The sequence below is a fragment of the Macaca fascicularis genome, chromosome 3 (assembly GCF_037993035.2).
Source record: "Macaca fascicularis isolate 582-1 chromosome 3, T2T-MFA8v1.1".
In the NCBI taxonomy this organism is placed as follows: Eukaryota; Metazoa; Chordata; class Mammalia; order Primates; family Cercopithecidae; genus Macaca; species Macaca fascicularis.
In genome coordinates this window covers 17,269,556-17,295,395 of record NC_088377.1, presented here as the reverse complement: position 1 = coordinate 17,295,395, position 25,840 = coordinate 17,269,556, and the positions used below count along the sequence as shown (strand labels likewise).

Sequence of the window (25,840 nt, the reverse complement as noted above, 5' to 3'; positions counted from 1 at the left end):
GTTTACTTAAGACTTTAACAATGCTTGTTTTGGTCTTGACATTTTCTTTTTCTTTCTCTCTTTTTTTTTTTTTTTTTGAAATGGAGTCTTGCTCAGTCACCCAGGCTGGAATGCAATGGCGTGATCTCGGCTCACTGCGACCTCTGTCTCCTGGGTTCAAGCAATTCTCCTGCCTCAGTCTCCCAAGTAGCTGGGATTACAGCCATGTACCACCACGCCCGGCTAATTTTTGTATTTTTTAGTAGAGACGGGGTTTCACCATGTTGGTCAGGCTGGTCTCGAACTCCTGACCTCAGGTAATCTACCCACCTCGGCCTCCCAGAGTGCTGGGAATACAGGCATGAACCACCACGCTCAGCCCAACATTTTCATTATTAGCAATTATTTCTTAAAGATCACTTAAGAAAATGTGAGGTTTTTTTTTCAGAGAACAAGTATGTTCATACTTCTAGATGTATTCCCCATTTATATTCTACCCACAATATAAAAGTCACCTATGCTTAACAATTTCCAATGACAGCTTGATGTTTCCAAGAAGTCCCCTTTTAAGTGTGGCCTGTAAGACCTTGCCCAGGTGGCTTATCTGATGGTCTTAGCGAGACTCTGGCCTGGGCAGTAATTCTGCCTCTAACATTTCTGCTTGAAGCACAAAGAAACTGTAGGCTCATTTCCCAGAGGATGGGGGAAGTTGTAGCTCTAACTGTTTAAAATCGGATTTTATTGGGTAATGTTTCAAAGCGCTCACTTTGCATTTCTGCTAACAAAGCTGAACATTCAGCCAAAATATTGGAAAGGAAATACTCAGGCAGAATGAAACGACAGAGGAGGCTTGAAAAGTGGGGAGCCGAGCCAAGAATGACAAAATAAAAGGGGCACATTCCAGAAGGAGACGCGAAAGAGAAAACTGTTTTTAGCACATCAGTTTGAGCCTTCTTTTCCCACATCCATATCCAAACCTTGGGAATAACTAATGTTTTAGTTGGGTTTTTAGCTTTTCTTCTCATATACTCACTTCAAATCTCATGCTAACACATTAGAGAAGGCTTTGCTGGCTCATCTGGGGCAACCCAAGCCTTTAATTCAAGTTGGCTTTTACCATTTCATGGCAGGTGCCAAGGATGGAGGTCACATGAAGGTTTTCTACCCTCCACTCTGGAAACATGAAACAAAAATGACTTTAGCATCGATGCAGTGAACAAATATTCCTGTCAGATGTGATCATCATCTGAAACACAATTCTGGGAAGTATTTTACGTTCCCTAACATGACTTTGAGGGTGAGCACATGTATTTGTTTATCTCCCACGAAGGCAACTTTATTTATACTCTATTGATTTTTTTTTGTGTGAACTATTCTGTTCCTTGAAAAACTCCATTTATTTGATTGTAGGAAGCAAATCTCCCCCCACACTACCTGAGTGGATTATTTAGAAACAGCTGAAAGCAATCGTAGAGACAACTCAAGAAGCTAGTCTACAAAGGCAAGTCAGGAGGCTGCAAAAAACTGAATGGAAGTGCGTTGCACTGGACAGACACAGAGTTTGGATGAACTGACTTCAGTGAGGCTCCTCACATGCGAAATTTTGCTGGTGGTGACTCACTTGTGTTCCTAATTATCCCACCTCATCTATTTGTGTCGGATGTGTGTGTGTATATATGTGCTCATGAACCCTCATATGTGTATATTCATGCATTTCTCTTATAAAGCCATCTTTAACAATTACAACCATCTTCCCACCTTTGAGAAGATTCCAAACTACATTCAGAAGAAGGAAACAGTTTTTGAGGTGTTACCTCCATCATACCAAGAGGATGGATTTCAAATCTTCTTGCAGTCACTTGCAGACAGTTTACTTCTTTTGCAAGTCTCTTGCATTGCTACATATCCCACAGAAATGAAACTCGCAAGGATAAAAAGCAAAAATGATCCTTTGTGCTTAAGACACTGAAGAAAATAAGTTGTATGGAAACAATAAATGATTAATTTGAAAACAAACCAACGACTTTTTCTTTTCTCTTAGATATGGCAACATCTCCGAGTGGTTTCTGTGGAGGAACTATATTTCAGAGAATACGAATTCACAGATTGTACATGGTGATTATTTTTAATGCATCTTTCTATCTTGAATTATCATAAAGCCATAGAATGTAAAAGGAACTTGATTATCTAGTAAAATTCTTATTCTTTATTTTGCTCCTTTTAGAAACAAAACCACTTGTCATTTACTAAAATATCTTCAGATAAGGAAACTAGATATTGCTCTTGGAAACAATAATGCAGATTTTTGTAATATCTTCAAGTCAGTACACATTTATTGCGAAATTAAACTGTGCTGGGGACACAAAAATCGTATTAGATATTTTCTCATTTATGTATGCATTCATTTAAAATATTTATTGACTGCCTACAACATGCCAGAATGGTTTTGAGGCAATAGGGGTACAAGAGTGAAAAAGGTAGACCAAGTTGCTGCCTTTGTGAAAATTATAGTACATTGGAGAAAAAGGACATTAAAATTATAATATAATGACGGGCAGTGAAAAGTGCTGTGATTACAAATAAAGCAGAATGAAGAGGTTAAGAGTGATGGAGACGGACTCCTGTTTCAGATAGGATGGTCCAGGTAGGGCTCTCTGGCAAGGTGACATTTAAATAGAGATCTGAATGTGATGAGAATGAGAAGACATTCTAGGGAAAGGAAACGGAATAAGGAAAGGTGGGAGACGAAGGATAGTTCCGATAACCAGTGGTTCTGTGTGGATAGAGCTTGAAGTCATGCAAAATTACAGAAGTAGAAACAAAAAAGGGATGTGGGAGAATATCTGTAGGGATTGTAAACTGCACTGAAGAGTTTAGATTTTTCCTAAAATCCAAAAGGCAATGTGGAATTGAAGAAGTTTAAGGAGAGATAAGACCAAGCTAGAGCATTTAGTCGGTTACTCTGGCAGTAGTATGAAAATTAGGAAGAGTAAAGGAACATCCTGCATTCATTTTATACAATACAAAGCAGAGGTCTTCAGACATTTTTGCTCTTTTCTCCCCAAAAAAGTAATTTTGAACAATATTTAAACCAATTTGATAGTGATTTTAAATACCTGTCAAATATATAATTTCCAACATCCTCAACATATTGGCATTTAAAGGTAATTTTTTTACTCAATTAAAAATATGCAATAGAATATAAATGCCAATGGGATTTCAATTCCACCAACTTCCACTTAAAAATATACACTAAGTTGTTTTTCACTCTTTTTATGTTATCACCTTTCTCTTTGAACTTCTTCCATCATAATTTTACCCTAAAATATTTTTATGATTTGGAGATGTTTTATAGATAACTGTCATATGTTTTGCAACACACACACACGCACACACACACACATACACAAACACACTGTTTATAACACGTATTCATTTTAGTTTTCTGTGACCAAAATGTTTTCAATTAAAAAAATTTCTTCCGGATTAAGTGACTATTACATTGTTTATTAGTACACAATTCATCAAGCAACATAAATCAATGATAGTATAACAGTAGTAATAGCATCAATCCCCCACATAGTCCTTATCACATGGCAGCCACTGCTCCTGGTGCTCCCCTTATTTTCCTTTTCTTTTTCTTTTTTCTTTTTTTTTTTTTTTGAGACAGAGTCTCCCTCTGTCACCAGGCTGGAGTAGTGCAGTGGCACGATCTCGGCTCACTGCAACCTCTGCCTCCAGAGTTCAAACGATTCTTCTGCCTCAGCTTCGCGAGTAGCTGGGAATACAGGTGTGCACCACCACACCCAGCTAATTTTTGTATTTTTAGTACAGACGGGGTTTCGCCATGTTGGCCAGGATGAACTCAATCTCCTGATCTCATGATCTGCCTGTCTCGGCCTCCCAAAGTGCTGGGATTACAGGCGTGAGCCACCGCGCCCGGCCTATTTTCTTAATTAACTGAAATCCTCACAACGAGCCCATGAGGCAGCTCAGAAACCTTGTTCAGAGAAATAAGGAGGTGGGAATGGAGAGACTTCTGCCAGAACAATGTCTTTGAACTCCTTCAGTGCCACATGCCAAAATCAAACAGCAAACTGCCATCAAAGAGTATCTTTAACAATCTATTAGCCAATTCAATTAGTTACTCCCTTAATGTTTTGATAGTGAAATATTTGAAAGTGCTCAATCTGCTAAAAGATTTGTTACATGGGAACCATGGTTACCAATCACAGAGGGGTCATTATACCTATGACGAGGCAGTGCAGACGACTGGGGAGTTGAGAGGTTGGCCTCTTCTTTGCTGAGGGAGGGAAGGGCAATTCACCAAGTAGATAACTGAAGTGTTCTACTTTCTCAAGAAGATCGATTTCAGGAAAGATGACTATGGAAGCTGAAGATGTAGGAACCAACTCCCTTAAACACCTTACTGCTCTTGTTTCTCTCGGAAAGCCTTTCTGTACTACCAGGGCCATATGTACTCGATCCTCAGATACCTGGTTAATCCCAGCCCTTCCCATTGCCCTTTTGCCAGGGCCTTCTTGGAATGCATACTCAATGTTCCTCTAAATTATCCTTTCCGGTGCTTTTCTTGTCCTTAAGACACTTTGCAACCTTTTAAAACTTTACTCTTCACAATTTAGGCAACTGAGTTCCTAAGATATTAAATGGCTCTCTCAGGCCATGACTTGAAACTGGAGACCAGATTTTTATTATATTGATCAGCTCTTCTAATGATGTTCAGTCCTGGACTGGTTAATTTATGTTTTTTATTAGAGCATCAGTGCATATTTTTGTCACTGCAAAACAGCAATAGTGACATTTTAAAAGGGAATAAACTGTGAGAAAAGTGGGAGATGGCGGGGGGCATTTCTGAAATCATTGTGAATGTAGCTGCTATTTAGTACCTTATCAGCTAAGAAACGTATTTTTAAAAATTGTAATAAGGAAAACAGATTTTCCTATTTCTACCTTTGGAATTCTAGAACCATTTTAAAATTATATTGATAAAAAATAACTTATTTAAATTTCAACAGCCTACATTCCTACTAGAAGACACATATTTCTTGAAGGATACAAAAGCCATCTTGCTGTATTAATTTACATATAGAAAGTTTCAGAGCTTGCTGGTTGAATGATCTGTTGGAATACGACCATTTTTATTAAACTATCATATTTTAACTTATCCAACAGTTATGTTTATAGTGTAAAATCTCATTGGGGATTTTTACATGTTTCCACAGGTGGAGTGATAGAAAATTGATTGCTGTTGTTTCATTTGACAAATTCTTGGATTTTCATATATTTTCTTGCATTTACCCATCACTAGGAAATGGACTGCTGTTACTTGCCAGGCCTTTGCTGTGAGAAGGAAACAGAGTCCTTTTGAAAGCTGTGGGTGATGTTTGTGAATATTTAATGATGGAGAAGTTACAATGGCCTCATTTACAGTGATACATCAAAATTAATTTCATGGTATTTTGTTAAGGAAATACTCTTAACCATATGCCTTCAAATAAAAATAAATTAGTTAGCAAAACTCTGACAAGAAATTTATCTAATTCTGCAAAGTCTTTGGATGCAAGATTTCCTTAAACAAAAATAGAATCATTCATGCAAACATGATTGAGTTCAATTTATTTCTATTGTTCAAAAGGAATCAGAAAAAAAAGCATTTCTGTCTTCTGATGCTTCCAACTCAAACGGAAAGTCTTTAATTGAGTCTCATGTTTTTATTAGAAATATATTAAATGCAAAATTAAGTAGAAAGAGAGAGAACCACACAAACATAGAAGGATGCTAAGTACTTGGATTGGAGACACTGAGCAGATCCTTCAAGTACAACATCCATTTCCTGGGCCCAGAACAACATTGTATATTACTGAGTCACCCAACCCATCTCTAAAGGCAATCTCAGAGAAAAGAGCCTAGCTCTGTCTGAACTCACGGAACATTAATCCCTGCTGAATAATAAACCTCACTGTGTGGTTCAGTAAACATATGGACTAAAAGTGGTTTCATGGATGAATTTCTTGTACACGTTTTACTTTTTGCCATGTGATGTTTTAAAATCATGTATACAGTCAAATTTATCAGTTTTTGAAATTGTACCTGGATTTTCTTAAACTTAGATTCTAAAGAAATTTACTCACGCTTTCCTCTAGTATGGTTTCATATTTTGCACATTTGGAGTGTATTTTATGTACATAGTGAATCTGAGGTTACATTTTTCCAAATAGCTATCCAGTTTCATCCACTCCATTTATTAAAAAGAACATTTTTCTCATTGCTTTGAGACGGCACTTTAATTGCTTTTAAATTTCCACAAACAAGCTTGAGTCGGTTTCTGCATATTCTATGCTGTTTCTCTGATATGTCTGTCTAGGAATGCTCTAGTACCACTGTTTTAATTATAGAGCCTTTATTGGATGGTTTCATGCTGGACAGAGCTAGTCCCCTCCCCACCTCTTTTTTTTGTTTTTTTTTTCAAGGTGTTCTTAGATATTTCTGCATGTTTCTATAGGAGGTTTCAATCCTAGGGGTAAAGTGTCAGAATCTCTGTACCAAACTCCCAAATAAATATATGTAAATGTATACATACAGAGCAAGATGAAGCAAATGTAGCAGAATGGTATCAAGTGATGACTCACTGAAGGGCATATGGGTGTTTATAGAATTCTTGCAACATTTCTCTTGCTTTAAAAAATTTCAAAATAAAATGTTGGGAGAAAATCAAAGAAACAAGTTGGAGAAAAGTTAAAGTGGTTACCATTTGTGCTTTGGAAGAGGGCGGACACACATGGGAGTGGGAAAGTGGTTCTTCAGCATGTACTTTAAAATAATATTTAGTCTGGGCATTACAGGCCATGCCTGTAATCCCAGCACTTTGGGAGGCCTAGGCGGATGAATTACCTGAGGTTAGGAGTTTGAGTATAGCCTGGCCAACATAGTGAAACCCTGTCTCTACTAAAAATACAAAATTAGCTGGGCGTGGTGGCGTGCACCTGTAGTCCCAGCTACTCAGGAGGCTGAGGGAGGAGAATCGCTTGAACCCGGGAGGCAAAGGTTGCAGTGAGCCCAGAGGGAGCCACTGCACTCCAGCGTGGGTGATAGAGTGAGACTCTGTCTCAGAAAGAAAATATATATATATAAAAGTAATAATATTTTGTTTTATTTTGAGCAATCTAAATGTATCAGTGATTCAAAGGAAAACATAAATCAAGTGAAAATTAATATAATTACCTCAAAATATGGAAGTTATGAAATGAATTTTAGGCTAATGTCAAATTTGGCCAGTGTTAGAAATGGGAAATTTAAACGGTGTCATAAAATGCTTGAGGAATAACACACCCTGGGGCCTTTCACCAGACAGAGCGTGGTAGATGGGAGAAGATCAGGAAAAATAACTAATGGGTACTAGGCTTAACACCTGGGTGATGAAACAATCTGTACAACAAACCCCCATGACACAAGTTTACCTGTGTAACAAACCTGTACTTGTACCCCTGAACTTAAAATACAAGTTAAAAAAATAGAAATTCATGTACATAAGTTATAAGTTATAAAAATAAAATTCTTGAGGATGGATGAGCCAAGGGAGTTCTTCTGGGGGTCTGCCTTTCCCTGGTCCGGGGAGCCACTGGTTGAGAGGAGCTGGGAGCCGGGTGGCATCTCACTCCCAGAGGAGGCATCCCTGGAAACCTAGAGAACTTTTTCATCTAGAGATGACAATTCTGACTCCTTTCCCCACTTTCATCCTCTTCTTTCTCACTCTCTAGAGATTTCTGTATTTATTAAAGGCCAACCAACTTCCACTGGGTGGAGTCCTGTGTAATATGTGTCCTTGCGGTGGAGTTGACGCATGCAGATGCACATTTGCACACTTCTGACATCACTTCTTCTCTCTGTGTTCCACTTTTCAAAGCAGACATTCTGAGGAGGAGAGGGGGCAAGAAATCCTTCCTAGTTGTCAAGCTATCTGGCACTACTACTTTCCCTTAGCTAGACTTTCTCTGTTTTTTTTTTTCTCCCTGGAATCCTGTTGTCTTGCTTCTTATTCTTCATCTGATTACAGCTCTCCTTCTTTCAGGTCTCAGGATAGACTTCACTTGTTCTGAAAATTTTGTCTATATGTTTCAAGACTTTGTTATGTGTTCTTTCCAGGTACTCCCATAGTCCTTGGGATAAGGGCAGCATAGGACATTTTGTGATGTGTTGTAATAACCTAATGATGACTAACATTTACTGAGCACTCACTATATGCTCAGGGCTTAAAGTACTATTTGACTTCCACATCAGTCCCATGAGGAGGAGACATTTTGACCTCTATTTTACAGAAGAGGAAAGGCGGCTTAGAGAAACGTAGTCACTTGTGGTGATGGGCAGTCTTTAGGGTGGCCTCCAGTGATCCCCACCTTCTGGCATTCACAGTCTTGTATAATCCCCTTCCCTTAAAAGTGGGGCTAGTAACTTTCTCCTCAATAGAATACAAAGTGGTTAAAGGTCACTTCTGTGATTTGATTATAGAGGACTGTGACATGTATCTTGGTGGCAGATTCTCTCTAATGCTTTCTGAGCTTGTACCCTTTGATAAAACAAGATAGTATGTTGGAAAGGCTCATATGGCAAGGGACTGAGGGTGCCCTCTGGCTAACTGCAACCGAGGTCCTCAGTCCAACGACCCTCAAGAGTTGAATACTGTCAATAACTGCATGAGTAAACTCAGAAGTAGATGTCTCTGCTGTTGAAACTGCAGATGAGACACTACTCTTGTGTATGATTGCAGCTTTGTGAGAGACCTCGAGAAAGAGGGCTCAGTTAAGTTATGCCCAGATTCCTGACTCAGAACCTGTGAGATAATAAATTTGTGTTGTATTAAGCTGCTGCATTTTGGGGTAAAGGCAGGTAACTTTGGGTAACTGATAGGTAACTTAGCAATAGATTGTTAGCAATAGACAACTAATACACTTGACTTAGATCCCACAGGTAGAAAGCGTACAGGGTTAAAATCCGGGACCTCTGATTCCCTCAATGAATACTTACGTCATGCTTCCTGGCTACTTACCAATTATTATTTTTTCATTTCAAACTTGTTCTGACTTTAATTCCTGGCATTTAGCCTGAATCTGGTATTTTTTGCATCCTTGATAGTTATGGAACGACTGTGGGTCATGGACAGCGGATCCATGAAACACAAAATATTGTATGGTAAATTGGCCAATCAAAGCAACATTTTTTTAACTTTGTATTTCTTAAAATTGAGAAAAGAGAGGCCGGGCGCGGTGGCTCACGCCTGTAAGTAATCCCAGCACTTTGGGAGGCACTTTGGGATCACGAGGTCAGGAGATCGAGACCATCGTGGCTCACACGGTGAAACCCTGTCTCTACTAAAAATATAAAAAAAATTAGCCAGGCGTGGTGGCGGCGCCCGTAGTCCCAGCTACTCAGGAGGCTGAGGCAGGAGAATGGCGTGAACCCAGGAGGCGGAGCTTCCAGTGAGCCGAGATCTCTCCACTGCACTCCAGCCTGGGCGACAGAGTGAGACTCCGTCTCAAAAAAAATAACAATAATAATAATAAAACAAAATAAAAAAATAAAATTGAGAAAAGGGAAGAGCTACACATAGCACAATGCTTGGAACTATTTTGCACTTCTGCATGCTGACTGCCATGTTAGGTTGCATGGTTAATTTTAACATCTCTCTACATTAGAATGCGGATTGGGTACCATACATGGGCCCTGATTTGAAATGAATTGCTTTATCAAACATTTGTTAAACACCCTGAAATTTCTGCATATGTGCCAAGCCTTTGAAACACAAAGCTGGGTAAAGCAGTGTAAGGGCAAGAACAAATACAAATAGTGACATCATTGCATGATGTGATAAGCAATTTAATTACAATTTGAACAAATTACTGTGGGAATAAAGGATAAACCAATAGCACAGTGGGTAACCTTCCTTCGGTTGTCTCCCTGTTTCTTTCTCTCTCATTTTCTCTGTCTACACACATGTGCACATTGACACATATATTGATATAGTTCTGGCTAATTCAGAAAATCATGAATATTTACTCAAGAGAATTAAGATTTTACTCAATGATTTTAATTGTAAAGTGACTATGAGAAAAAGTTCAGATGAAATGACTTGGCCGATCTGAAGTAGGTTGTTATCAATTTTAATGAATCATTGAGCAACAGGTTTAGAGACGACATTAAAAGAGACGACACGCAAATAAAAACCAGAGAACTGCCAATTGAAGGGAACAAGCAGAAAAGCAATTTAAAGCGTTATTATTCTGATGTTCAAAGTAACTTTCGGTGATTTTTACACACAGAGAAAAAGATAATGTTTTTTTCCCTACTTCAAGGCACTGCCATACAAAATAATCAAAAAGAAAAAGTGTGACTTTCAGGTAGCCATTTTCTACACCTCGATCAGATTAAAGGTCTGATTTTCATCGGTTTACTTACAGTGAATTTGCACTGCTACGTGGTATTGTTAGTCTATGTGGGATACCATAAGGTGTCTCCCAAAAACTTAGGAATAATGAAAATAAAATTGTTCCCTCAGAGCTAAACTTTGAGCCAAACAAATAATAAATAAAAGTGGAGAATCACAGTTACCTTAAATAGACAAAAGAACTCCCAGACTGCAAGACTTGATTGTAACCTGCCTGAATGTATTAGAGTACTAAGGAAGAATGTAGTCTCAACTGATGTCTGCACAGCCTTGGGAGGATAAGGGAAAAGAAAGTCTCAGAGCAATATGGGCATGCCATTTAAGCATGGTCCTAGCTAGGGAGTAAGAGCAGCCTTTTGAGTAGGATGTGTCTGGCTCTTACACATCAGATTAATCTCCCAAATCCTTGTTGTGTGCTCTTTACATGGTCAGGAAGGAAATCTCCACTTGTGATCTGGCTTCCTGTATGGGTTAAGGTAAGCAAGGCAGACCCTGAGAAGAGGCAAAGGAAGAAAGTATCAGTCTGTTGAAGAAAGATAATATCAGTTTGTTGAAGAAAGAATAGAAAGCACGGGCCGGGTGGAGTGGCTCACGCCTGTAATCCCAGCACTTTGGGAGGATGAGGCGGGTGGATCATGAGGTCAGGAGATCAAGACCATCCTGACCAATATGGTGAAACTCCATCTCTACTAAAATACAAAAATTAGCTGGGTGTGGTGGCACATGCCTGTAGTTCCAGCTACTCGGGAGGCCGAGGCAGGAGAATCGCTAGAACCTGGGAGGCGGAGGTTGCAGTGAGCAGAGATCGCACCACTGCACTCCAGCCTGGTGTCAGAGTGAGACTCCATCTCAAAGAAAAAAAAGAATAGAAAATATGAATAGTGATTGCAGACATAAATTTCAGTAGTCCATTGAAGAAATATTCTGTGACTTAATGTTAGTCTTTTTAATGTTACAATTTAGAGCAAACTTTTTCTCCCTTAGAATTTTAACATGCTTAATCCCCTTTCATCTTAAACAATAAAATAAAAGAACCATGCCACCTCCACTTTTTCCAACACCCCTTTCCTGAGTTCCAGCTAACACTGTGAAAGCAAGCTGTATGTTTCTTAAGTATTCATCTAAGTTCTTGGATTTATTTACGTATTGTTTCCCCCGGCATTAATAAGAGTATTGTTTGAATTTTCCAGCGGTATTTCAGTTACACTCTGTTGTTTCAAAAGAAAATTGTTTGTCCAAGTTTGTCCAAGTCAATTTCAAGAGGCTCAGCCACCAAAAAGTTAATCAAAGAGGAAGCCAAGGTCATCAGTGAAGCCTTACAAGAGGTAGGATCACATGGGTGAAGTGGGCACCCATGGGTCCTACCATCCTTGGCATCAGGTAAGTCTCCATTCTGGACCACCTTTGTCTGTCTGAACCATTCCTCTCAGATTTTAGAGTTTGGAAATTTCCTGAGTAGCTTAAGAGAAGGTAAGAGCCAAAGTTTCCAAACTATAGAAATAACCCAATTGCATGACTCTTTTTATTTCCGTAAATTTGGCCAGAGATACGACAATTTGGGCAACTCTGTGCAATATTTTACATTTAATGATTTTTTTGTTGTTGTTGAGACAGAGTCTTGCTCTGTCACCCAGGCTAGAGTGCAGTGGCTGGATCTCAGCTCACTGCAAGCTCCTCCTCTCGGGTTCACGCCATTCTCCTGCCTCAGCTTCCCGAGTAGCTGGGACTACAGGCACCCGCCACTTCGCCCGGCTAGTTTTTTTTTGTATTTTTTAGTAGAGACGGGGTTTCACCGTGTTAGCCAGGATGGTCTCGATCTCCTGACCTCATGATCCGCCCGTCTCGGCCTCCCAAAGTGCTGGGATTACAGGCTTGAGCCACCGCGCCCGGCCTACATTTCATGATTTTTATGACCCAAACTCTGCTAGGCAGAATAGTATAAGCATTTGTAATCCGTACTAAAATAATCCATTGGGTATAAAATCCAAATTTCAAAATTGGATGAAATGGTGTGTTCTGGGCCTACCAAGATAGTTATTACACATATAAGAACTCAAAACACTAAAGCAACTGGTAGAAACAATTGCTCTTCTCCTTGCTGTAAACATGAAAGTGAGAAGCAGCAAAGAACGATCAACACATTAACAACCTTTTCATATTTTTTGTGACAGCTACCTGGAAAAGGCAGGAAAGAAAAATGCAGACAAGAAAATTAAAACCACAGACTCCTGGGGGACAAACAAGAGCCTTCTGATCCTAATTTGATCTGAAGTTAAGAATGAAGGGGATTTCTGTAGCAGTTTCTTTTGCATAGCAGAGCTCCGACTTTTCCAGCAACAGCGTGTCCCTGGAAGCTACACAAAGTCCTCTTTGATTGCCTGTGATCAAAGCCACGAAGGCTCTCCTGCAACATCTTAGCTTCAGAAAGCCAGGAAAATCAGAATGCTGAGAGATTAATAATTCCTAAACACATTTTTAAGGTGAGTGATACTTCTAACAGAGCTTCATTATTACTAAAAATGATTTGTTTCTGACTCTCCTGTTGGGGAAAAAGTTAGCCTTAACTTTCCGATGAGCAAGTTGCATGTTATAGTAGATATTGAACAATATAGTCAGTTGTTTTCCTCAGAATTTATGCAGCTGATCACATAGGGATAGGACTGGATGATAGAAAGCTCACTAGACTAGAAGTCAGGAGACTCAGCTTTGTCACCAATCAGATATAGCACAGTGGGCAGGTCTAATAGCCTTGGCCTCAGCATCTCCATCTGTGAAATGGGCTGAAGGGCTTGAGCTCTCTGTAACTTCTTTGGGATGTGCTAGTTAAGGAGGCTCCCATTGGATTCCACATGTCCTTGTTTATAGCCATGACTGACCCTTCACAAGACTGCCAAATCCCAAGCTGCCTCCTCTTCTGTACCATTTCTGCCACTTTTGGGTCTTTATTAGCAGGAGAGTGCAGACACTTTAATATGAATTCACATGCAACACTTGACTGAGGATTATTTCTACCTTTTAAAAGGCGGCAAGCGAAAGCATACAACTTGATATATGGGGGTGGGAAGGATCATATTTTAAAGTCAGAAGAACTGCTTATATATTTCAACTATGAAATTTATTATCTGTGTGAATTTCATTAAATTATTTAACTTCTCTGAGTCTCAGTTTCTTATCTGTATAATAAAACATAGTCTACATGTTGCAGTGAAGTTAAAAGGAGTCTGTTTATGAAAAGCGTAAATTTCTATTTAATATCAAAAGTACATAATCTAAATTGTGAAGTCTTTATTATTTTTACTATTTATTTTTATTTATTTATATATTTCATGAATATTACTAGTAGTTGTTATATAAGAGTATTAGTAGTAATAGTTGTAGGGATAAGAACCAACAAATTATTTTTTAATGATAGCATTTCATATACAATGAGGAATCAGGATAGAAGAATTAATTGGGGAGAGGGAAGAGTCTTTTTGTGGTAATTAAAATATGTACAACCATACCTAAACTAGTCACCCTATTTTACTTCCTTCTGTCCCTTCCTTCCCTCCCTCCCTCCCTCCCTCCCTCCTTCCCTCCCTCCCTCCCTCCCTCCCTCCCTCCTTTCCTCCCTCCCTCCCTCCTTTCCTCCCTCCCTCCCTCCTTTCCTCCCTCTCTCGTCCTTTATTCCTTTCTTGCTGTGTTGCTTTCTTTCTGAATATGCACCTACTCTACATTTGCAAACTCCAACTCTGGATCCATTCTAAAGGAAAGACAAGCCAACCACAGGATAGAAACATCACCCTGAGCCAGAGCTCTGGGTCAACAGTGATGACAGGAGGCATCTGGTAGAGAGAAAAGATGTGGCAATTTTACTTGGAACTGCAAAGATTTGAGACTCAGAATCACGCTGACATTTGGGGACCTAGCAGGGGTGTATAGACAAAATGTGGCACCACATTTGTCTGGAATTACTGATTGCTGAGGCAGATTTTCTAGTAAAGGTAGGGCACCAGGAAGTATGGGCCAATCTCTCCTTGATTTTCTGATGAGGGTCAATAGAGAGAGAGAAGGAGAGAGAAGAATGAGAGAAGCAAAATTTGGAGACTGTTGCAGAGTCAGCTCTCTTACAGATTCTCATAAGAAGAAAGAAAACCTGTGATACTGATATATCAAATAAGAGGTTTGATATATTATTAGATATCAAATTGATATATCTAATAAGATAGGTTTGATATTTTCACTCACGTCTGTGTGAAAAGACCACCAAACAGGCTTTGTGTGAACAACAAAGTTTTTTAATCACCTGGGTGCAGGCGGGCTGAGTTCGAAAAGAGAGTCAGCAAAGGGAGATAGGGGTGGGGTCGTTTTATAAGATTTGAGAGGGTAGTGGAAAATTACAACAACAAAGGGTTGTTCTCTGGTGGGCAGGGGTGGGGGTCATAAGGTACTCAGTGGGAGAGCTGTTGAGCCAGGATGAGCCAGGAGAAGGAATTTCACAAGGTAATGTCATCAGTTAAGGCAGGGACCAGCCATTTTCACTTCTTTTGTGATTCTTTGGTTACTTCAGGCCATCTGGATGTATACGTGCAGGTCACAGGGGATATGATGGCTTAGCTAGGGCTCAGAGGCCTGACAGATATAACATTTGGTTATATTTGATGTATCTTATAATAGATATAATATATATCTTATAATATATATTTGATAAATATATAAAAAATATATAATATATATCTTATAATATATATTTGATGTATATTAGATAGGTTTTAAATATGATTAGTTGGCAAGAAAGCTGCCTCACACCACCCCTACTGCAGCCTTTTGCACATTTCTGTCCTTAGCCTACCTCCATTTCATCTGGTAATAGTAATGGTGGGACTGGACCTTTTTTCCAGATCACCTTCCTTCAGCTGCCTCTTGGTGCTGCTTTTCCCCTTCAAGGTTGCTCTTGCTGCTGAAGGTTTACCATGACTTTATCACTGTGGATGGGAATGGGGAGTGAGCGTATGTTATTAAGGAGCCACCTCTTAATGATATAGTCCTGGGCCCAGGGAGAACTTGCAACTGCATGCTCCGTAAGTCCTTCTTTATTCCTTCCATGCACACAGCAGCTCTGCTAATGCCTCTCAGCCTGACACACCCAGTCAATCTGTTACAGGCAAGATGGTTTTTACTACAATGGGAGGGAATCTGCATATGTCCTGGTGGATACTGGTGCCTCTGATTTTTACGTAGGTTGCAAGTAATTTGACCAGTTTGTTAATGATCTTTTAATGTGCATTTGCATTATGATTGTTCCCATTATTTGCCATTCTAATTCCACTTATGGGGGTTTTCTTTTGAGAAGCTAGCTGTCTTTCCTACCTGCCTGTAACATGTTCCCAAAGTTAATGAGGACATGTGCGCATGGCAGTGGGTGTCACCATTTTAATTGCTTCCAAATATGGTTAGCATATGTTGTCTCAGTATAGAAAATCTGAATTAAAATGCTAAGCCTTTTTAGTACTGGCAAGAGATAACAGTCTCTAGAGCTAGGGCTCTTCTGAGAAATTCATGATGTCTCCAAGGTTTCCCTAGGGTTCAAGAAGAAGCTGGTTTTTCTGAAGCAACTCTATTATCCTTTTGATGCCCTTGGACTTTTAACGTTTCTGTAGATAGTGATCTGGTAACTTCCATGAGATAAGGTCAGAGCTAGAATGGGCTGGGACTTGCTTTCATTAGTATGTGCCTAAGCATTTGGTCCAGGAATGATATCCTTAACAGTAGCTTTCCTGTTCAGTCATTTTACCCCTAATTTAACTATTTATAAGAACAAGGAACTGAATTTTGTTGAGGTCCTACATAAAATTTTGCGTATTCTTTGGTTATATGCTGTAAGCATGAAGGATGTGTGAAAATTCTCGAAAGAGAAAATCTGTTTCTTCTTTGCAAGAAGCTTACTATTTCTTGGATGAGACCAAATGGCCAGAAACAGGAGCTTAACAATATTGTACAAAGTAAATTCAAAGAAAAATATGGCCAAGCACAGTGGCTCACACCTGTAATATCAGCACTTTGAGAGGCTGAGGTGGGAGGATCCCTGGAGGCTGGGGGTTTGAGACCAGCCTGAGTAAAATACTGAGACTCATATGTCTACAAAAAAAAACTTAAAAAATAAAATATTAGTGAGTGTGGTGGCATGTGCCTGTAGTGCCAGCTTCTTGGGAGGCCGAGGCAGGAGGATTGCTTGAGCCCAGGAGTTCAAGGCTACAGTGAGCTAGGATCGTGCCACTGCACTCCAACTTTGGGTGACAGAGTGAGACCCTGCCCCCCCAAAAATAAAACGTGTCTATAGGTAATGCATCTGTTATTGAACGGTACCAGGAAAGGAGATTTCTTAAATGATTGGAGAAGGTGGGAGTGGAGGACTCTGCTTAGAAATGCCAGACAGGTTCAGATTTGATATGACAGGCTGCTCTAGTTCCTGTTTGGAGAACCTGCAAAATAATACGCACAGTACCCTATGCTCTTGTCAGATGATAACATGCCAGAGGCAAGAGCTCTTTTTCAGGTGAGAGCGCGCATGTGCGTGTGTTTTGAGTTTGCAAGCTGTCTTACTTCATCCGTGTTTAGTGGGAAAGAATATTGGCCCATTGCATAATAGCAATTATTAATAGTTAATAACAATTTTATACAATACATTGTCTAGTGCAATGTAACAAAGGATATTCTCTTCTTCATGTATAATAAAATATACTTTGATGGAGAAGCAAGCCCTTCGTCTGCATTATAAAATAGATAAGAGGTAATTAATGGGAAGATTTTCTTTTTTCTCTCTAGGAAAATCAATCACGTACTGGGCTTCCTTGGCTGCCTGTCAAGAAAACATCTGAACTCTCCAGGCACTGAAATATCTTAGAGGCAAATTGAATGCTCAAGACATGAAGCCTGTGACGAAATCAGTGTTGGACTCTCCGCAGATGGGGCCAGTGTAGCAAAGCCCTCTGGCATAGACAGGCTTCTTATTACTGTTAGCTACCATCAAATTGTTCCCATGAAACCGCAGAAAATTTTACCAACTCCCTTTAGGTCAAGAAAGAGAAATGGGAACAAAAGTAGAAAACAAATCATTCACTCTGTTCTAGAGTGTAAAAGCAGATATTGACAGGCTATTTTTAAAAGAGTTACCTTTAAAATCATCCTTTTGCTTTATTAAAGAAAGCAGTCTTTGATTTCATGTACAGGTGTATGAAATATTTTTAGGTAAACAGCACGAAGATCTAAGGGAAAAGTCTGTGTGCCTCAGAAGAGGGAATAGTGTGTGCGATTGGATTATTGGATGTTCTGTGCCCTTGTATAATTATGTAGATCATATGTACATTGAGCAAAACCTACCTGGATCAGAACATATGGAAATCTCCATGAACCAGTAAGAGGTATTGGGATCCTTTTTCTTGAGGAGAAAAATCCTTCACAGTTAGGTACCCTTTGCTAGGCAGGCAGACTCGTTACCAAAACTGCAGTATGCAGAGAAGTTTTGGGTGTTTGAAAACTGGCTTTGATAGGATGACAACTCTGTGTGTAAATTAGTCTGCATAGTAAAATATTCTAATTTCTCCTGCATAGTAAAATACCAATCAGCAACAAAGACAGATTACAGCTGGAACAAATGCACTTAGTACACTTGGATTTTTCCATACTAATGAAGTTAAACAGAAAAATAAATAAATACAGCAATAGGAAAGTCCAAAATAACTCATGTGTGGCTTTGTTATGTACTTGGAGATAGATGCTTACACGTATGTGTCATGCCTACAGAGACTGAGGTCCCAGGCAGGAGACCGAGAATACGGAAGGAAAAACTAAGCTTCCTATAGAAAATGCATGTAAAACAGGTTTCAGAGCCAAATAATCATGTGTTCAAATCCTGTTTCCTACTATTTAGTTGAGTTACACAGTATTTCAGATCGTGAAACCATAATTTCCTCTCTTATGAAATGGGGAGTAATCCTCACCCTGTGGGATTTCTGTGAGGAACAAATGCAAAAGCACACATCTGACACAGAGGACTGTGATTATCATTTCAATGTGTCAGCTTGACTAGGTGACAGTACCCAGTCATTCAATTAAGCACCAACCTGGGTGTTACTGGCAAGGTTGCTGAAATACTGTGTAACTCAACTAAATAGTAGGAAACAGGATTTGAACACGTGATTATTTGGCTCTGAAATCTGTTTTATACGCATTTTCTATAGGAAATTTAGTTTTTCCTTCCGTATTCTCGGTCTCCTGCCTGGGACCTCAGTCTCTGTAGGCATGACACATATGTGTAAGCATCTATCTCCAAGTACATAACAAAGCCACACATGAGTTATTTTGGACTTTCGTATTGTTGTATTTATTTATTTTTCTGTTTAACTTCATTAGTATGGAAAAATCCAAGTGTACTAAGTGCATTTGTTCCAGCTGTAATCTGTCTTTGTTGTTGATTGGTATTTTACTATGCAGGAGAGATTGTTAGCATCTGCAATCTGTTCACTCTCAGTAAAGCAGATTATTTTCCATAATCTGGGTGGGCCTGATTCAACCAGTTGAAAGGATGTAAGGGTAGAACTGAGGTGTACCTGGGGGACAGGAAATTCTCCCCGTGGACTGCAGCATCAGCTTCAGCCTGGGAGTCTCCATTCTCTCCTTCTTGATGGCCTGCCCTATAGATTTCAGACTTATCTAGTCTCCACAGTCACATAAGCCAATTCTTTGTACTCTGTCTATATGTCTAAATCTATCTATCTAGCTACCTAGCTGGCTATTATCTATCTATCTATCTATCTATCTATCTATCTATCTATCTATCTATCCTAGTTATATTTTTCTTTCATGGAATGCTGACTAATACAAGTAAGAATTCTAAAATATTATTTTCCATATAATCCGAATATGAAGGTTCATATTTGAGTACACCAATTCTATATTTCTATCACATTGTAGTGGTGGATAAAAACAAATATTTATCTTCTGCTCATCTCCTTTAAACTAGAGGAGAAAGAAAGGGTGCCTGGAAGTTCTCAAGTCTTTTCCTGTTAGTATATTAGTATGGATTCATTGATTTGAAGCATGATCATCCTACACTTTAGCCTTGAGGAAATCAGGCACAAGGCAAGTTAATTGCCCTGGTTAAGAAGGGAAAGGGAGAACTTAGGGTAAGAACATCAGCATCAACATCAACATGGGACACCATTTACCATGTGCCAGGCACTGTTCTTAACAGTTAACTAACAGGCATTCACTTATTTCCTCTTCATGGTGACCCTAAGAGGTGAATACCACTATCATTCTCACATTCCAGGTGGGGGATCTGAGGCATGAGGTTTAAATTGCTTGTCCTGGAATGTGGTAAAGTCATAGTGGCCACAGCAAGAACATGGCTCCAGAGAGCAATATGTCTGTAGAGTGGAAGCTCCTTTGGGTGCCTCTTTACCTGCAGAGACAGGAGGCAGGTGGAAGAGTGTAATCCCACAGAGCAAGGAACAGCCACAGGAGCCCTCTGATATGGAATGAGAACTAGAGGAGAAATAAAAAAATAGGGAGAACTAAGGGCAAGGAATCTGAAAACAGGATTGTTAGATAAAATGTCAGTGTAGGGACAATGTCTTGGTCTTTCTGGTCTCCAGAATTTAACTCAGTGCCTGGAAAGTAGAATATATCCCAAAAATCTGTCATGAATTAAGTAAAAAGGTTAGGATAACATTTTACTAGGAGCTGGCCTAGATATTAGGGTTATAAGAGAAATGCAAAGTGTATTTTTACTGTCTGTGATTGAGGCCATGGTTATTAAGGTAGTCTGGCTTACAAAAACCTCTTAAAGACTAAAAAAACGTTTTTGAGTTCTTTAAGTGGATGCCTCAAGGAACATTTACGAAAAAATTTTATTATGAGCATATGATATTTAAAATAAATGAGAAAATTCTATCATATTTGTACCTTTTAGTTTGCCACTTGAAATACAAACCAGTGGCCGGGCTCGGTGGCTCACACCTGTAATCCCAGCAGTTTGGGAGGCTGAGGTGGGTGGATCACCTGAGGTCAGGAATTTGAGACCTGCCTGGCCAACATGGTGAAACCCCATCTCTACTTAAAAAAAAATACAAAAATTAGCCAGGCGTGGTGGCGGGTGCCTGTAATCCTAGCTACTCGGGAGGCTGAGGCAGGAGAATCACTTGAAGCTGGGAGGCGGAGGTTGCTGTGAGCCAAGATCGCACCATTGCACTCCAGCCTGGGCAACAAGAGTGAGACTCCATCTCAAAATAAAAAATAAAAATAAATAAATAAATTTAAAAAAAGAAATCAGTGACTGAAATGGATATATCCCAACCAGGGACTGTGCCAATATCACATTTAAGAGGGGTTGGTGGTCTCATTTCAATTCCCGTCACATACGCTGTTCCAATTGGTAAATCCCTGCAGACAAAGCAGGAACTCAAAAATCAGGGTAGAAGGTTTCCTTCAGCTTCTCAGATTAACTATTTTGGTAAACAGCATATGTTTTCCTCACATAGTGCTAATGTTATAATGGTCAACCTCCAGATTTAAGTGCATCGATTAACTAAACTACACTACTTCTGTGAATAAAAGATGTTTGTTTTACTAAATTTGCCAATTTGATTAACGAACACAATTTCTTATATATAGAAAATTTGAAACATAAATAGTGATTACTTCTATGACTAATTTTTTTCCTAATAAATTCCTGCTTAAAAGATTGTCAGCATGAAGATAGCATTATTTTTTAAGTTCTTTCTCAAAGAAGCCAGTCAATCAAGAGCTGATTGAGTGTGTACCAGATAATCATTTTTTTCCCCCAGAGGACTTAACTTTAAGCAAGATTTTTCAACTTCTGCATTAACGATATTTTGGGTTGAATAATTTTATGCTGTGGAAGACAGTCCCATGTTTTTGACTTTTTAGCAACATTCCTGACCTCTACCCATTAATGCCAATACTACCCCTCCCTCAGTTGTAATCTTAAGTGTGTCCAGACATTTCCATATCCCTAATTGGCAAAATTATTCCCAGTTGAGGGAAGCTGCTTTATATTCTTGAAATAGATTGCACTGGACAGTGTAGGCTATCTATGACAAGTGTTTCTCAGATCTTAGCTTGAGATAATAGAAATTTATCTTTTGCTCTAATCGGAGAACAGTGAAGGTCATGAAGGTGGGAAGGAGTAGCATGTTCCACATTAGAGATCTTCCACCTTTCACCTGCTGGAGTCACATTCCATTGGTCAGAATTTAATCATCCGTGCCCACCTAAATGCAAGGAAAGCTGTGAAATATACTCTGATTGCATGCCAAAGAGGGAAAAGAACTAAGATTTGGGCAATAACATCAAGTCTCTGTTACAGGGTGTATTAGTCTGTTCTCACGCTGTTAATAAAGACACACTCGAGAATGGGCAATTTATAAAGGAAAGAGGTTTAACGGACTCACAGTTCCACATGGATGGGGAGGCCTCACAATCATGGCGGAAGGTGAATGAGGAGCAACGCCACGTCTTCCGTGGTGGCGGGTAAGAGAGCTTGTATAGAGGAACTCTCCTTTATAAAACCATAAGATCTTATGAGACTTATTGACTATCACGAGAACAGCATGGGAAAGACCTGCCCCCATGATTCAATTATCTCCATCAGGTCCCTCCCACAACACATGGAAATTATGGGAGCTGCAATTCAGGATGAGATTTGAGTGTGCACACAGCCAAACCATATCACAGGGATTATAACAAAATAAGGTCAAGTCATGACAAACAGCTTATTTTGATGGTGTTGGAAGGGATTGGCCACAAAACATCATTAAACTTATTTACTTCCAGCCAAAGAAGCCTGTATTTGCTTACATAGTCCTAGAACACTGAGCAAAATTATGAAAGGACAATCACAAAGCCTCTTCTTCTTAGGTCATTAGTGTGTGTTTAGTGAGATAATGCACCCTCTTCCAGTCCAACATTCTCTTCAGGTTCTTCAAGCCTGTCTCAGAGCTATCAAGGAAGCAGCAAAAGGGATGCCTGTGAATCCAGAAACAGCAGATCAAAGGAGCTCAGAGAAACAACCAGGACACAGAACAAAACAAAACATGGAGCTCTAATTTAGGGGTTTCAGTTAAGGGAGCCACTCAGCATCAGCACTGGGAAAGAGGTAGGTAAGTCCCGATTCAGTTTCTGGCTTCAGAGGCTCCTCTCTGTGAGATCTTCAGAAATCTTTTTAATGGGAAAACAGCTTCAGTTCCCTTATTTTCTAATGCTATGTTTTCAAGGTTGTTGTTAAGATTAAATGAATGTATATAAAGCAACTGGTGAACAGAGTGCCTAGCATAGCAGTATTTGCTTACGTACTTCTTAAGTCTTTGGAATCATAGATTATACTATTGGCAGACAGACTGACAGATGCATAGACATGATACGAAAGAGAATGGCAAGAAGATGTGGAGAGGGAGAACAGAAGTCAGAAACCAGAACAAAGGAAGACAATAGAGACACTGTAACATTACTGGAGAGTTATAGAATACTGGGTTTAATTTTAGGTAGAATGCATTTCATTAACTCTTTCTGGTTTGTCTTTGATTTGTCCATTATACAAAGCTGACTTCTCTTCCCTCTGCTGTCTACTCCTCTCCTCCCTGGAAGGTAGGCAGTGACAGATGCTAAGATTGATTTGTCCTAGGCTATCTCAATAAGGACATTTTCTCTACAGAATTTTCTAATTCCAATGAGCCCCAAACCACAATTTTGAGCAGCTGTTCAAACCTTTTTGTAATGATAGTAATAAAGAGTACTACCATTTATTGGTTGTCCATAAAATAATCTTTATTCTGTGTCTGTTCCAGTTCTTACAGCTTCCTTTATGAGAAAGATTTCTTCTTCTGTTTATAGGTGAGAAATCTGAGACCTAAGAGATTAAGTGATTGGCCTGTGGCCAAGGTCCTGAGATTTGAATCCACTTTTTCTGACTCCAAAGCCTGATCTGTTTCTTCCTAACATGTTGCCTGCCTACTCTAAGCATATACAGTGTTGGGAATGTATGACACTCTTCTAGAGCCTCATCCTCTTTTCACCTCTGACATCCTCTTGTTTGTGGCCTGGTTGTCAGATTATTTGCGCTGGGAAACCCTCATCGGTGGAGACAAAGTGGCAAGTGAGTAAAGGTGGCAATTTCCAGGGGGACCTCATTGCACATCAGACACAAAGTGACTCAGGCATGTGCCCCAACATAAAAGCCAAGAAAATGCCAGGCCTTTAAATAAGAAACACTGGATGTTTTCTGCAACTTAAATACAAGTAAGCTTGGTGGGTAGGGAGGGAAATTGTTGTATTTGAAGCTAACAGTGTTTTGAAACTTTCCCATTTCACCATTAATGGTGGCACATAATCAAATTAGCCTTTAAGAGCAATCATCACTCCATGGGTGGCACCGTGGTATGCGAAGATGCCTCGGAGATTTTAATTCTCTCTAACAGCTTTCCACAATAAAACAGCGACCGAATTTGAAAGTCATTGAGAGTAATTCTAGTAGGTCTTGTTCATACACGGCCTTGCAGAGGCGTCTCAAGAGCCAGTGGCTTAGATTGAGTCACTTTATACAGTTAAAGCTGTAGATACAAGCACAGACAGAAAACTGTACCTCTGTACACCTGTAGATGTCTGTCAGTGATTCACAGTTCATACAAGGCCAAGATTCAAATTTCTCTTGGAAGGGCTTTTAGTAATTCAGATGAAAAAAACTTTCCAGACAGATTCCAAGGGATTATGTTTGGGGACTGCAAAGGTGGAATTTCCAAACTTTTGTGGGCTTACTTTTTTAGTTTTACAACACTTACCTTTCCTGTGTGATACTTGCTGATTACAAGGGCAATACCCTGTTCTCGGTAATCTACTGTGGGCTTGCTGTTGATGATAAATTTCACCATGAAACCTGTGACTTACCCAAGTTGTCAGAAACTACTAATTTCCCTGATAAGCACTCTGCCAAGCTGGTAAATGCCCCTTGGAGACACAGTGCCCCTGTTGCCTGCACACTTTGGACCCTTTCCATTAGCTTCTGACCCATTGCACTTGCACTCAGCACATGCTCTGATGTGAACTTCCAGCTCAGAACCCAGGTTCTTGAACTTATGAGCACATTCAGCGTCCCTTGCTATCACAACCGGCTTGACAGAAAGACCATAGGCCAGGTGCAGCAGAGTTCCTGCAGCACAATACCCTTGCTCTGTCTGAGGTACTGAAAACAGGCCTGCCATTTGGCCTAAGTAGATATCTAATTAGTATGTTGAAGAAATAGATCAAATGTATAACTTTCAACAAGAAAACCAATTCTGAAATGAAAAAAAGCAAATCATGCTATATATGAAGATAAATATTTATTTAGAAAAAGTTCTTATATTTCACAAGTATTCAGTGTGTGGAATTCAATTGTCTTTTAAATCAAATTCTATTTATGCCTTTACAATTACAGTTAGAATTTTAGAAATGTTTCTTTCTCCTTCCTTCCTTCCTTCCTTCCTTCCTTCCTTCCTTCCTTCCTTCCTTCCTTCCTTCCTTCCTTCCTTCTTTCCTTCTTTCTCTTTCTCTCTTTCTCTCTTTCTCTCTCTTCTTTCTTTCTTTCTTTCTTTCTTTCTCTCTCTCTCTCTCTCTCTCTCTCTCTCTTTCTTTCTTTCTTTCTTTCTTTCTAGATGGAGTCTCACTCTGTCACCTAGGCTGGAGTACAGAGGCCTAATCTCGGCTCACTGCAAGCTCCACCTCTCGTGTTCATGCCATTCTCCTGCCTCAGCCTCCCGAGTAGCTGGGACTACAGGCACCCGCCACAACGCCCAGCTAATTTTTTATATTTTTAGTAGAGACGGGGTTTCACCATGTTAGCCAGGATGGTCTAGATCTCCTGACCTTGTGATCCACTCGCCTCGGCCTCCAAAGTGCTGGGACTACAGGTGTGAGCCACTGCCCCCGACTTCTCTCTCTCTTTCTTTTTTTAGATAGAGTTTCATTTTTATTGCCCAGGCTGGAGTGCAATGGCGTGATCTCAGCTCACTACAACCTCTGCCTACCAGGTTCAATCAATTCTCTTGCCCCAGCCTCCTGTCCCACCGTCCCAGCTGGGATTACAGGTGCCTGCTACCACGCCTGGCTAATTTTTGTATTTTTAGTAAAGATGGGGTTTCACCATGTTGGCCAGGCTGGTCTCAAACTTCTGACCTCAGGTGATCCACTTGCCTCCCAAGTGCTGGGATTCTAGGCATGAGCCACCGCCCCCAGCAAGAAATGTTTCTATTACACAAAATAAAGTAAAGCTATGCAGTGCAATATTTTTTCCACATGGCAATGTTTGAAACATGGAGATTTTCAGTGTTCACAGTTTCCTTCATGCAATGCTGTATCCTAGTTCAGGGG

At 39.7% G+C, this 25,840-nt stretch overlaps 1 protein-coding gene and 1 long non-coding RNA gene across 13 annotated transcripts in view; one reads left to right on the top strand and one right to left on the bottom strand.

Moving 5' to 3' along the window:
* Window positions 1-25,840, bottom strand: part of GRIK1 (glutamate ionotropic receptor kainate type subunit 1) — a 406,303-nt gene that overhangs the window by 199,777 nt on the left and 180,686 nt on the right. The window lies entirely within an intron of this gene.
* Window positions 1,989-17,639, top strand: LOC123572200 (uncharacterized). Its single transcript, XR_006696536.3, has 4 exons — window positions 1,989-2,094; window positions 11,629-11,818; window positions 12,610-12,918; window positions 17,243-17,639. It is a non-coding gene; the product is annotated as an uncharacterized lncRNA (long non-coding RNA).